This window comes from Corvus hawaiiensis, chromosome 12 (assembly GCF_020740725.1).
Source record: "Corvus hawaiiensis isolate bCorHaw1 chromosome 12, bCorHaw1.pri.cur, whole genome shotgun sequence".
NCBI classification, from domain to species: Eukaryota; Metazoa; Chordata; class Aves; order Passeriformes; family Corvidae; genus Corvus; species Corvus hawaiiensis.
The window spans coordinates 10,933,881-10,948,067 of NC_063224.1; positions in this window are offsets into that span (position 1 = coordinate 10,933,881).

Here is a 14,187-nt window from a genome sequence, read left to right on the forward strand (position 1 = left end):
TTCAAGTGGCACAAGTGGAACACAGAGCAAACTGGATAAAGGGGCTGAATATGGGGACACCAAATTTAGTAATGGAGATAGCAAATAAGCACATTTCCTTGTACATACATAATTACACTGCAGATTATTACAATCAGGACAATTAAAAAAAATTTTTTTTACCCTACTCCACACAATTATCCTAATGTTGTTACCTTTGCTTCTGTTTAGCATTCTTAGTGCATTATTTAAAGAAAATAAACCCTGGATACTTTTTTTTTCATTTCATTAAAAATATAGGCATCAGCTTCCACCTGCGTATATCATAGGGCAGTCACATGTTGTTGTCTTGGACCTCAAAGTTTCTTACCCAACTTGAAATATTTAATCAATTAGCAATCTTGTTGATATCTTTTTGGAAATGGCTAATTTTAAGTAATTAAGCTTCTGATAAAGTTTTATTTGCTAGTATTTGTGGTGTCATGATCTTAATACAGACAAGATGAAACCAGGGTTGAATTTTATTTGCATTTCCTACCCCCTGGCTTACACGGGGGGTAAACTTGCAAGGTTTCAGCAGAAACACCACTGAGCTGGAGAACAACATCCTTGTGATGCTAATTTGTTTCATCAGTTTTTTTATCACATAAGAACGACAAAACCCCAAAGGGTGGAGCATTTTGAGACAATTTCCTGAACAACAGTGAGGGAAAGCCATGCTCTCTGCCAGGCACTGCAGGAGAACACCCCTGTGCCTTTGTTGGGTTCAGATGGGAACTGACCACAGTGAGCCCCTCCAGAAGGACCAGTGTAAAAACCTCCATATAAAAACCTTTTTCACTTTGCACCTTTATCTGGAGGTAGTTTTTAAGGGAGGAGTTTTTAAGCAGGAGGAGGCCAGTTACCCCCTCTTCCCTCCTAAGCTCACATTACTCAATTGATGAGGATATGCAAAGCCCCTCTACGAAGAGCCCTGGCACCAGCTGTGGCTCAGGGGCTGCTCTATTAATCCTGCACAGAAAAAGGCAGAGGCCATTTGCCATCACTGTTGCAAAGGGCTCCCAAAACATACCTGGGATTTTTTGCTGAAAGTGAAGATTTGGCCCCAGGCAGTACAATTTTACAATGTGGCCCTTGGGCAGAACAGTGATGGGGAATTTATAACAACAACCACTGAGAGAGGCAAATGGGTATTTAGTACCTACGTCAAACAAAAAATTATCCCAAAGCTTTCAGAGACACAGCTGACTCCACTGACCAAAACAACAGCAGGATTAATTTCTCCTGATTAGCTACATCACACAAATGTTATGCAGAGCAACTGCTCAAGTGCTGTGGTGCTGTGGCCTGTAGCACACCTGGCTGATGGGACCCTCCAAGCTCTGTGCTCTCAATGCATTTCAGCTGTAAGGGCATTTTGAAGAGAACAAAATGAGAAGCTGAAGGATATTCCTTGTCAAACTGAGAAGCGTCTCACCCTGAGGTTTGAATATGTGGACCATGCTAAAAGGCTTGGTGTGAAAAGACTGAAATTGTTTCCTTATTTGTCTTGAAAGGAAAACAGGAGGAAAAAAATAAAAGCAAAGATGCCAAAAGCTTGGAGGCATGCAAACTCAGAAACACAAACTAAAGGCTGTCTCAACCTGCAGCTGTTACACAAAATATACTCAAAGCCTTCCCCAAGTAAATATCTTCCTTGCCTGACTCTTTATTAGCAAATTCTATGAACCCTGACCCAGCTTAGAAAAATTTAATATTTTCCCCCTAAATACTTTAAAAAACATATTCAAGGGGCCTGGTGGAGTCAGGAAGTCTGGAGAGAGGTAATTTGACATCTGAATTATTTCAAGGCCAATATGGAAAAGTATTCAAAGGCTTATTTGGACATACATCAGTCAAGAGACTGCTTCTACCACAGAGATGGTGTTGGGAATGTAGACAGCTTTCAGAAAGCTATGAGATAGAGCAAGGGAATTATGGCAAATGTTACATCTCAATCTAAAATGTCTATGATTAAAAAAATTATCTTGGTAATAGGCTTATTTCCACACCTGTAAAAGCATTTAGAATTTATTAAGAATGATAAGCGTAAACAAGGAACATGGTGTAAAAGCTCTGCTCTGCTAATTTGGTTGCACTGATTAAGATTTTACGTGATGCTTCTAAATTGGAATGTCAGTCCCACACTTCATGGAGAGGCTTCGCCAGTCAGGGTCTGCAGTGCTTTGGTTAAACACATGGCCTTTTAGGGTTCTGCTGCATTGCAAGGCAGGGAATAATAACCCATCCTTTCTTTCATTTAGCTAAAGCGTGGATGACGTAGCTATTCTTCATTGTCCATGCGATGTGGCTTAAAATAAAATGGCCAAGCTTCTGATTTGCCTCCTCTTAAGGTATTTCCCTCCATAAAAAAATAATCTAACTATCCACTATTAAATTTTGAAAACGAATCACGGTTGTAATTTTGCTAAGAGACACTCAAGTTGTGTCTGAAATATAATCAGCAATGGAAAAGGAAAAATAAATTATTAATGTTAATTTCTGAAAATAATAGGCAGTAGCACGTGACTAACAGCTACTTATCAGGGAGAAAGGAGGTGCACAAACCCTGCACTTGCCTCTCTAAGGTGTCTTTTTGTAAATAACACAGACCAGTTACTCAGCCTTTTGGTTCATGGCTTGACTTTTTTCACAGGAATCCTGTCACAGGCACCTCTACCACTCACCCGCAGCAGCAGCGATGGGGTTTGTCATTCCATAGCCAGGGCTGGGGAGGAAGTGTGGTCAGCTGTACCTGTCCAGGGATCAGCTCTGGCATGAGATGGTTGGAAGAAGCTTGCTGTCATGACTCATTGCCACACATTACAGACATTTCAAACTGCTTTTGGATTATGCAGACACACGTATGACACAGGGTCGTGTTAGCAGAGCCGTGCCTCTGACTGAACAAGGTTCTGAACATGGAGGACCCAAAAGCCCCCATGCACACACACACTATCTTTAATTGCCCAAGCAGCATGTACATATTTAAAATGACATTTCTCATCTACTGATGTGGCTGCATTTGTGGCATTCATCACCTAATATTAATGAGAGTATTAGACATTATTTAGCCTAGGGCCCTGCACCGACAGTCCCTCCCACAGGCAAGGAGAATTGCCTGGATCAGGTCTCCAGGTCTTAAACTCAGCTCTGTGGCTGCAATTTTAACTTCATTTCAAAGAAAGTTTGTTGTTTTTTATTTTTTTTCCCCCTGGATTTACACACACAAACCTGCTACTTACTTATTTTTTCTTTAAATAAAAAAACCCAAACCCCATTTTTTTTCTGCCATTGGCTTTTTCTTAGTATAAGCAGCTCTTTTTACTTCCACAGAATTTTCTATTTTATGGCTCCCTGGCTCAGATTCCAACACACATAAACTTTAAGTACATCAGAAACACTCCTTGTCCCAATACAAAGGTGCACTTCGAGGATAAGAGCTAATCACACACCGGCCAGTGACGTCTCGATTCATCTCCTCGCCTGACTGTTCCCCTACACTTCTGGTGAGGGATCCCTTGGGACAAAACCAAGCAATGGCAATACTGCCTGCCTCCTCCCAAGGAAAGAGACACTGGTATTAAAAAGAAATCTGCACTGTCAGCTGTAGAAACAGATGGGTTCCCTGCTGCAGCACCATTTATCAGAGGGGTGAAAAAGCTCCCACAGGTTGTGCCCCCTGTCCTCCAGTGCAGCCATCTTTCAGAAACTGCTCCTCTTTCCCATCACCTGCCACCATTTACATCTCAGCACAGCAAGAAGAGGCCATCCCAGGCCTTTCCCTGGAGGTCAGCTTGGCTGTAGCCTCCTCTCTGCTGCCTGGGCTCAGTCCTACTATTATACTTCACAAATACGTTATCCACCAGCAAATCTCTTGCTAAAGGCTTGCTAATGCAGGGCTGATGGGAGAGATGGCTAATACCTTGTCACCAAGGGATTTCCATTTTAATTGCATTTTAAGTCTCTTTTAATTGGTCCTTTAAAAGTCTCCCATACTGTAAGCAGAATAAAGTTATACAGTGTGTCTTATTAGTTTTCTCACAAGGTATGTTCTGTAGGGGATTTTGCTCTGGCATTCTGGCCTTTCTATTCATTAATTTGAAGGAAAAGATTAGCCAATGATTTGGATATTACTGCTTAACTGGTGGCTCTGGAATTACAAATCTTTTCCTTTCATTAGAACTTTTTTTTTAAATCCACATATGAAATACAGTGGATGACACCATCCTAATCCTCACTAATAGTTTCTGACCTTTAGCTGCAGGCATATATTTTCCTGGGTTTTCAGGAATGAACCCCAACATTATGCTGCATTGCAAGCTGTTTCATCTCTCTGCACACTCCCAAGTTTAAACTTTCTGCTCTCTCTCAGTATTCACAAAGCCCACATATATTAAGACCATACTTCCACTGACTTCACTTTTAATATTAAACAGGCAGTACATGATACCCTCAGTATTGACTCTACCAAGTCCATTAATGACCCTTTTGTGGCTTCACTTTAATTTACGCTTTGAAGGAAAACTGCTGTATTATGTGTCAGGGGTGAAAGAGAATATTGCTTATATTAAAGATCTGTATAAAAAGAATATCATCTTTGACCTACTAAGTCAAAGTTGAGCACTCAAAATAATTCCTACTGTAAGCACATGAAAAATATTATTATGGAATGCCCAGGCTTTCATCTGACAGGGAAGATTTAAGGATTTCATTGTTTATGTACTTAAGAGGAAAAGGTCTTTAGTTTTTTTTGTTGCAGCCAAGCTGCAATAGAGCCAGAGCTGTCCAAAGTCAGAATACATATCTCTCTCTCAAAATCCATGTAATTATACAGACCTGAAGTGCCACACAGAGTGTACTAAAAACATCAACTGTTCAGAGAGACCTCAAGAACTTCAACCTTACAGGTCACATTAAAGACAGCGTTCCAAAACTTCTTCAGTTTTGCTGGTTTAAGTGAAACCCTTAATAATTCAGTATAGCTCTGGATGTGTGTATCAGACCCTGTGGTAGAGCTATGCACATTGTAATGAGATAGGAGCAGATCTGCATTACAGTGAAGGATGACATGGGCTAATGGCTTTGGCTACAGCATAAAGTGTGAGATTTAAATTGACTAAAGTGAAATGTAAGGGTGAGATTTGCTTGAACACGGTCATCTGAGGCGTACTCCTTCAGATTGCCCGAGGGAAGAAACAATTCAGAAAGGACACACTGGAGTCTGTCAAGGAGACTGTGAGCTCTGCAACCTGCTCTGAAAGGGCAGCTGCTGGGGATGAACAGAGGAGTCCTGCCTGCCAGGCCTCCAGGTCCCAGGCTTTGCTATTACAGCTTCCTTTAGGTGCTTGTCTGTAAGTTTGAAGGCTCCTACTACATGCCAAAAAGGTGCTTGAGACTTGTGGCAGACACGATAAAAAAGGTAAAATACTCATATGTCAGTGGTACATGAAGAGATGCTAAAGGAATTTAAAGGCAGAGGACAGATTCAGAATGTGGTTCAAACCAATAAACTTCTAAGTGAGCAGGCACAGAAGGTGCCCTGCAAAAAGCTGATGAGCTGTACAGCTCCACATAAGCAATTTCTAATGCCGGTTTTAAAATAATAAAGACTTGTTATTTGGAATATTGCAGTGAACTGTAAAAACACATTGCAAAAGGATAAGGAACACTTAAAAAATTTTATTTAAAAAAACTTCTTCAAATAACAGTTGGAAAGAATTGAAATACTAACAGTTGCTGGTCCAGTGAAACAGAACTGCATTGGATGACAGCTATAAAAGGTGCAATTATCACACTTTTCCCATAAACTTGACCAATTTTCAGTACCATCTCTGCCACCCTAACTTCAGTTGTTGACTACAACCTCAGTTTGGAAAAAGACAAGCAAACTCATCTGAAAACGAATCTACTGGAAGGACAACATTTTTCTATAAAGATCAAAGGCACATATACATGTGTGTGTGTGTGCGTATAAATCGCATCTGGTGCACTGTTTCTTTTCATCTGGGCAACACTCAGTAACACAATTATATTTAGATAAAAATGTGAAACATACCTTAGCATTTTCCAGCAGAGTCCATGCTGTAAATTCTCAAGCAGCAATCCTCTCCCCATCCAGCCGCTCACCCTCAAACCAACTCTTAACTTCCATTAACTGAATCCTACCTCAGTCAGGAAATCAAAGCAAGGCTTTTTTTAAGGTGAGCAAAGTCTGGACTCTCTCAGTCAAACAACAATAACCAAGAAGTCTGTTACAGTTCTACTGACCCATTTCTAGCCAGCCGCTTCAATAACCAACACAAAACCTGGCAAGATGCAGCTGGAAAAATTTTCACATAACATGTTATTCTTTTTTCACATTTGTGAATGCCTTGTAAAAAATCTTCAGTTAAAAACCAATTGTGGATGAAATGTCTCAGCAGCCTGGAATGAACAAGGCTACTTGTTGTTAAAGGGGAGTGGAAGCTGTTTCAGTCTTTTCTGTAATTGCACTACTGACTTGGACTGGTTTAGAGGAGAAACAGACTGGGATCAATCTGAACAGAAAACCACTCACCTTCCTAAGCCTGAGCCTAGACGTCAGTGATTCTTACAGTGAATAGCACCAGTGAAGTGCAGGGAACCAGTGCTTTGCCCTATAAATACTTTAACAGAGAATTGCATCCTTCTAACACCTCACAAAGGAAACTGTTAACTGAACCCGTTCCTATACATCTGTGTTCTGTACATGTCCCTGTGTGAGAACACTGAAGGCTGAGAAAGAACAAAGCTGCTGAACAGAGCTCATGCCCAAACCAAACACTTCATGTCCCCCTGATAAACTGGATAAATAATAATAAACTGGATAATTTCTGTCCTCTCACCAGCTACTCTGCCCATCTCTCCTGTGTGCAGGGAGACACAGCAACCTTGCAGCAATGGCCCTGCTAATCTTCCTTCCACACAGGGCACAGACATCACATCTGAAGAGATTCCCCTGCATAGGTGAAGCAGCAGAGCCTGGGATCCTGTTACTCTCACTGTCCTCTTAGGGAGGTGATGCTGCCAATTCCTACAGAGTGAGGACATGCCAACTACTGCAGAGCAGCCACAGCACCCAGTGTCACTGGGAGCCCCTGCAGGTACCTTCAGTGCATTGGGACACACCTACCTTGGTGTGTCAGTACGTATGGGGAGTCACTGTTGGGGTGATTTTTCCAACCATCACCACCTCCTGTGCGGAGCAGAAAGCCACAGAATGAACTGGGATCCTCTCAGGTGAAACTAAACCTGATGTTCTCCAGCCACCAGCACACACTTGGGTATGTGGGCACAGCCCTGAGCTCACTTGCAATAGGCTTCCCTGAAACACCCACAATGTGGCCTTTGGGCCTTTAGCACTACATGCTTTGCTTTGTAGCACTGTTCTGACTGGGTTGTATGACTTTTGTTTGTGTAGGCTTGGCCCTGTGGGCCCAGGGACAGCCAAGGACAAACACAGAAACTGGTGAGGAGACCAAATCTTCTCAGTGGAAATGGTGCCAGGCAGAATCTCTGCTGGGGATTGGGATAAGGTCCTGCTATCACAGGCAGGTAACATCAAGTGATGGAAAAAGTTAAATGGTCCATGTTCCTCCTTTTCTCATTGTGTAACCAGAAATCACACACCTCCCCCACCCCCCAGTATTTGGACTATTTTCTGTCAGGATGACATGGTTTTAAAACAGAGGACTGAGTTGTGCAGCTCTTCCACAATAAATGCATAATTGCAGTAGGAATTTTTGCTGAATGAAAGACTGCAGGTTTTAGCCCATTAATTTTACAAATGTCTTGTCTTCAAATGCTACAGTAATTAGGTTAACTCCTTCACACTTTAAGATGCTTTAAAGTGTGCTGCAGGAATGTCTTAGATTTTAGGGCAAAGCTAATTTAAACTTCACTAGCAGTATGATCTCCTGGGATACTGCAGGCAATGTTGATTTTTATCTGCAATCTCTTCTCTTAACTGTTGCCAAGGTTTTAGATTTTATCATAATGTATTCACAAATATTTATGGAAACTATAACTCAAATATGCATTGGTTAAAATTAAACATATTTTACACAAGGTAACATCAGTGCCAGTTTATATAAATAAGTGCTCTTAGCTGCTTCAGCAGGCCTATTTGTCATGTTTAGGAAAAAACACCTTTAAATCCTGACAAAGCTGTCTAGTAAAAGAAATCTAAATCTTTAGTTGTGGCTTACTTGCCAACACACCTTTTCAGTGTGTGGTAGCTACTGCAGCAGCGGCCACGATGCTCAGAGCGGGGGTTGCCTGGCCTGGGGCAGCACTGGGGTGCAGGGGCTGCTCCACAGCAGAGCCAACAGCTCATGTGCTGTACAGAGCACAGCAGGGCAGGGCTGAAACTCACACACTTGGGGAATCCCCTATCTCTGGATCCAATATGTTCCTAGGGAATGAAAATTTTCCCATGATTGATCTGACTATGGGAATACTTTGGACACCAAAATGATGCAGGTAAAATAATACTCATTGAAACTTGTTCAGAGAAAATAAGGAAATGCAATATGAGAACCCGTCAACTTCTGTATGTTACAGATATGGAACTCGTTCAGTGTAATAAAAGAGTCATGGGAAAAGCAGAGGCAGAGGAAACAAAGCAAAGAAGGTACTCAACATTTCCATGGCATATAAACCTAAATTCAATATTTTAAGTGTGAATATTTACTGTTAGCCCTGCAACCTCAAAAATGCCTACAACATATGCATGTCATTCATGATTTTCTACAGTTATAATTCAGCATGCTGCTTAAGTTGTTGGGAGAGAATTTGTGGAGACAAAAGGCAATGCTGAACAATGGCAAAATTAACTTTGCAGTAACCAAAGCTGGAATCCAACTCGGCTTCAGATAAATGGATTTATATATTCTTTGCACTTGAGTTTATATTTAATCCAAATTACACTAGTTAAGGGTTTACCCCTGCAAGGACAATCACAGTGCAACAAATATTTAATCTCATTCTGCTTCTATTTTAGCTTGGTCTAATTAATTGAACCTGGCAAACATTCTTGTTAATCCCATAGCACCTTCACTACTATGTCATTGACTGGTTTTCTGCCCACTCTATGTTTCTTGACAGGGTAAATGAGCTTATACAGAGGTTTGTGCTGTCATAGCTTGAATTTAAGATCATGGTATCACTGAATGGTTGGGGCTGGAACCACCTAGACCAATCCCCATTCTCAAGCAAGGTCACCTGGAGCCTGTCACCCAGGACCACATCCAGGCGCATGTACCAGACCTTTAAAAGTTCTTCAGCCAAAAGGAGGGTGAATTCATCTGAGACTGTTGGAAAGGGAATGGTTATCAGGCAGAGCAGATAAGCAGAATACACAAATTATAAAAAGAGCACATCTGGTATGCACTTAAAATGAACATTTCCTCATTGATACATGACAGTGACCACCTCAGACTGAGGTCACCTGGATGCGTGGAACCAATACAAGCCCTCAGTAATCGACAGAGCCCACTAAGCTGCAGCAACAAAGCTTCAGATTTGTAGCTGTAGACATCCATAGGTGATGAAAACAGTTTGTACTATTTTTTTCCTACTGCTTTGAACTAGGTTATTGCTCAGGAGAGACCTTGTGCCATCACAGATATTAGATAAGTGTGTCTGTCACCTTTAAAGCTCTCAACTCATTTTTAAATCACTTGTTCTCTAGTTATTTTCTTGACTGGATTTTTAAAAGTTCCTTAGACTCCAACAGAAATGAACAACTGTATGAGCTCAGTCATCAACTTGGATTCTGCCTCCCCCATATACAGTGTAGGACTAAACTGACAGTCCTGACTTGCTCTGTTATGTTGGTCAAATGGAAACAGGACAGGAAGAAAACCTATCTGTATTTGAAATACTTATTCCTTTCACGTGTTGTTTTCAGTTACATATTGTGTTTCACGACCCTCTATTTCCTAGGCCTTCTTGGATGTTTTCTGTTTCCACTCTGTATGCGATTTAAACACTGTTGGAACTATGCTGCAACCCACCAGGATTGAGAGCCAGGTACTTCTCATAATAGGAGGTCAAACTAAATGAAAGTCAGAGCCCCACCAGTTCTCACAGCTGAATTCCAACACTGGATATGACATGGCCAAGGGGAAAATATTGGATTTATTTTTATGAGTTAGTCATAACCCTAATGCCCTTAAGAGGTACTGTGAGAAGTGAATCCATTCATAAGGCCAACAAGGTCACTTTTAACTTGTAAAAATAAATCCAATATTTTTCACTATGTCTTATTAGGTTTGTACAATGCAGCAACCATTGTGGTTTGTTTTTAAAACGTCATTTCCCACAACTGCTCATATTGCTTTTTAGCATGATTTCTCTTTCCCATGTTCCTCAGCTCCCAAGGTCTGCATTGTCTCTTTCACTGCCTTTGTTTGTGCTTTGAGATGCCTGGATGAAACACATCCTGTTACTGAAAGTACTCTCGAGTTCTATGTTCAGCTCCTGCTCTAACACAACTCCATTGTCACAGTCTCTCTTTTCTGCCTCACGTGTTTAACACACCCCTGGCATTTCTCTCTGCTGTGTCCCACACAGCCTCAGCCTTCCCTGACCTGTCTCGGTGCCTCCTGCCAACCAAACTGCAGCCATCAGAATTCCACAGCAGCACTTGGAATTTGTTGCTTAGGCTGGTCTGACAAACAGTCCAATAACAGCCTAAATTTTATAACATCTTTTTCTTTCCTCCTTAAAGCTTCAATAGCTTAGAGGAGGATGGAAAAGCTGAGATATGACCTGAAACACTTGTCCCAGCCCATGAAATCTGCCATTTCAGGCCATGAGAAATCCTGCAGACCTCAGGGCTGTCTCATTTTGAACAGCTTTTCCCCCAACAGACAGCAAGAGACTATTACACATTTCCTTTTTCTCCCTTGTAGCCACACCATAATTCACAAACATCAGGAAAAGGCAGAGGGTATGGAAAGACACAACCTTATAACCAAAGAAGGAAGGTTTCAAGTAACTGTTGACACACACAGGAGTGGGAAAGTTTGTGATTGCCCAGTGTACTGGTTCAACAAAACTTGGTTTGTGGGGGCAGGAGAACTCGAAACAGTCACACCTTCTTGTCTGCAAGAGAAAGGATGGCAGCAACTTTGTGCCCAGCACAGCTTGAAGAGCTGAGCCTCAGAAAGTCAAGAGGAGATTACAGGAGTAGGACAGGAAGTGTCTCAGAGGTGGTGAAAGGAGGAATGAGATACTCATCCCTTCAAAACACAGGGGAAAATTACTATTTCAGGGATAATGCTAATATTCCAAGAAACCAAAGGAAAGCAGTGGATCAAAGAATATGGACAGAGCACAACAGTTCGCTCTCAATATAATTCAATCTTTTTGGCCAGCTTCTGCTTCTGGGCAGAAGCTTTAGGGGCATTCATAAAAATCTAATTAGAAAATAACATCTCTCATGAATTATTAGCTCTCCTCATATCTGGTTGTAATAGATTAAATTAAAGTCACAAAACCAGCAAAATATACTAAATCAATTAAAAAGGAGATTTTTATGTCAATCACAGTCTATTGCTTCCTTTTAAAGCACTGAAAAAGAAATGGTTTATGCCAAAAAGCCTCTCTAGAAAATATTTGCTTTTCCCCTTCAGGAGTGTTCAGAAGTTTCCAAAAGCCATGAAACTTGTATTTTCTCCCCCCCTTAGCACTAAGCAAAACATAAATCAAGTGGTGAACAGTTACAGGAACTAAAAAACCTCTTTTTTTGTTTTTGCCCATGTATCCATCTGCATGTTCCCTTTCACTTAAATATGATGAGCCTGTGTTTTTACTGGTGAAGACTGAGCAGAATTTGGCTTTGGTTGATCCAGATCTAAACAACCATAATTTGCTCACCCTTTATCCAAATTCTGAACAATATTCCTTCCCAGTAACAATTTTCAGTCCCTTTGTGCTAATGTAAATGGTTTCACCAATGTAAATGATTGCACATAGGACAAAGGAAAAGCAGACCTTCAGCTGTGTCTTGGTGAGAAAAGGCTCTGCACAAGCACAACAGCTCCCACCATTCCCAGACAGCTCCGAAAAATGGCATGGACACGTCTTTATCATTTCAAAGCTCCAGCTCCCTGCTCGAGTAGCAGCTCCACATCATATAGTGCAATTTGAAATCTTGGCACTTGGCTTTCAATAATTCCCTGTTAGATTACTGTCTGTGGAAGAGCATATAACACAACTGCTACAAATGCTGGGAGCAAAATCTTCAATAACAACTTAGCGCATATGATAACTTTCCCAATTTCCTGCATCTACACCACCTATCTCTTTACTCTGGTCTGTAGCAGCTTGTTTCTTTATTGAACATCTGCCTTGGGATCCCCTGTCATAAAAAGTAATAAACACATCAATCCAAAAGAAAGAGTATTGCACAGCCCAAAACTACTTAACCAATCAAATTGGCAGCTGGTAGCATGAAACTAAAGGGATAAAACTCCAAGGTGCTTTTTTTATACAGTGTATTTCTAATGATATTACACACCTGCTGCCATTTTATACACCTAGCTGCCTGAGTGCTTCTAATAAGTTAATTATAGTTTCTAGCACCAATTATAGATTTCAACCTTTGTGGAAATACAAAGCAATGGGATTAATTTGTAAATCTGCTATCTTACTGATATTTGACAGCTATTGCTTTGATTCTCCTTCCTACAAAATACAGATGGATTGTCTTGGGAAAAAAAGCATTCTTTAACCAAATAATAATAAAAAAGCACAATAAAAATGCCTTGTAGCTTATTAGCTACAGAACCCACAACTTGTAACTGTGACTGTAATTATAGCTGTTCGAGTTTCCCCTGCAGGTTTTGCTAAACAAACAAATGAAAAAGATACCCAAAAGGAAAAAGCAAAGCAATTTGTGCTCTCCAGTTATCATAATATAAATATCCATAGATTACTTGCATAGAGAGAAGATCAGATCTAATCTTTCACCAGAGTTTCTTGTAAATTAGAAATTACATTTATTTCAGGTGTATACTTTGCCCGGTTCATATCCAGCTGTAAATTAGAGCAGTTTTGCCTTTTGGGAGAAAAACCTCACTTTTGAAACGTATCTTATTGACTGTGTATAGATTACCAGCAGCTGATCCATGGAGTAGATTTGAAGGTAGAACTGCCTATAGGCAACTTTCTTTATTGATTGTAGATTGATATTCAGTTGATTTTTAAGAAGAGCCAAATAAAATAAAGCTGCAATGTAATTGCCAGCTTTTTGTAGGAATAAGAGAAACAGGGTGCCCAGGGAAGTGATGGAGTCACCATACCTGTAGGTGTTTAAAAGCTGTGTAGATGTGAATTTAATGACATGGGTTAGTGGTGGGCTTGACAGTACTGGGGATACTGTTGGACTCAATCCTAAAAGTCTTTTCCACCCAAAATAAGTCCATGTCTCTTTGATTAGCTCAGACAATACTGTTATTTGACAAGCTATTTCTTCTTCATCCTAACACTCACATTAGCATGCCTGGGTCACCTTTCCTTTCAATGTTCCCCTTCTGTGCATTTAGGAAGGTGAAGAGGGGAGGAAGGCTGTGGTCAGCTGGTACATGAACTTTCAGTATCTGCAGAGTCACACAGGTGCTTGTGATGCTTCTGGATAACACTAAGGTCTGCATTAATGGGCAGCCTGCCACACATGTCCCTCAGCAAAAAAAAGACCCTCCTTTTGGGTTAAACATTCTGAACAGTTGCCTTGAATATAGTGTTTTCTTTTAAAGCTCTGTCACAGTAAAAGCTACAGGTAGCTCCCTGAGCCACAAGACCCATGAATTCCCACTTGCTATGGAGTTCTGGCTCATAATTTCACAGCTGTGTAGGCGAGATGATTTCTAGTAGGACTGAGTTCTCAAAACAGCCTTTTCCTTACAGGCATTAATAATGCCTCTCTTCCATTCTCATAAAAGTAGCAGAAACTTAACCTGTTATTCAATTCATTTTGGTTTAAATCAGTCCTTGGTTGATTAGGGTACAGAAGTGGCTTACTTGTCTGAGCACATAGCACGACTGCAAACACACTTCTTTAGGAAACCACATGAAATGATTTACTCTTATGAAAAATCTCTGTTCAAAAAGTTACAAAACTGAGATACCAAGCACCAGCTT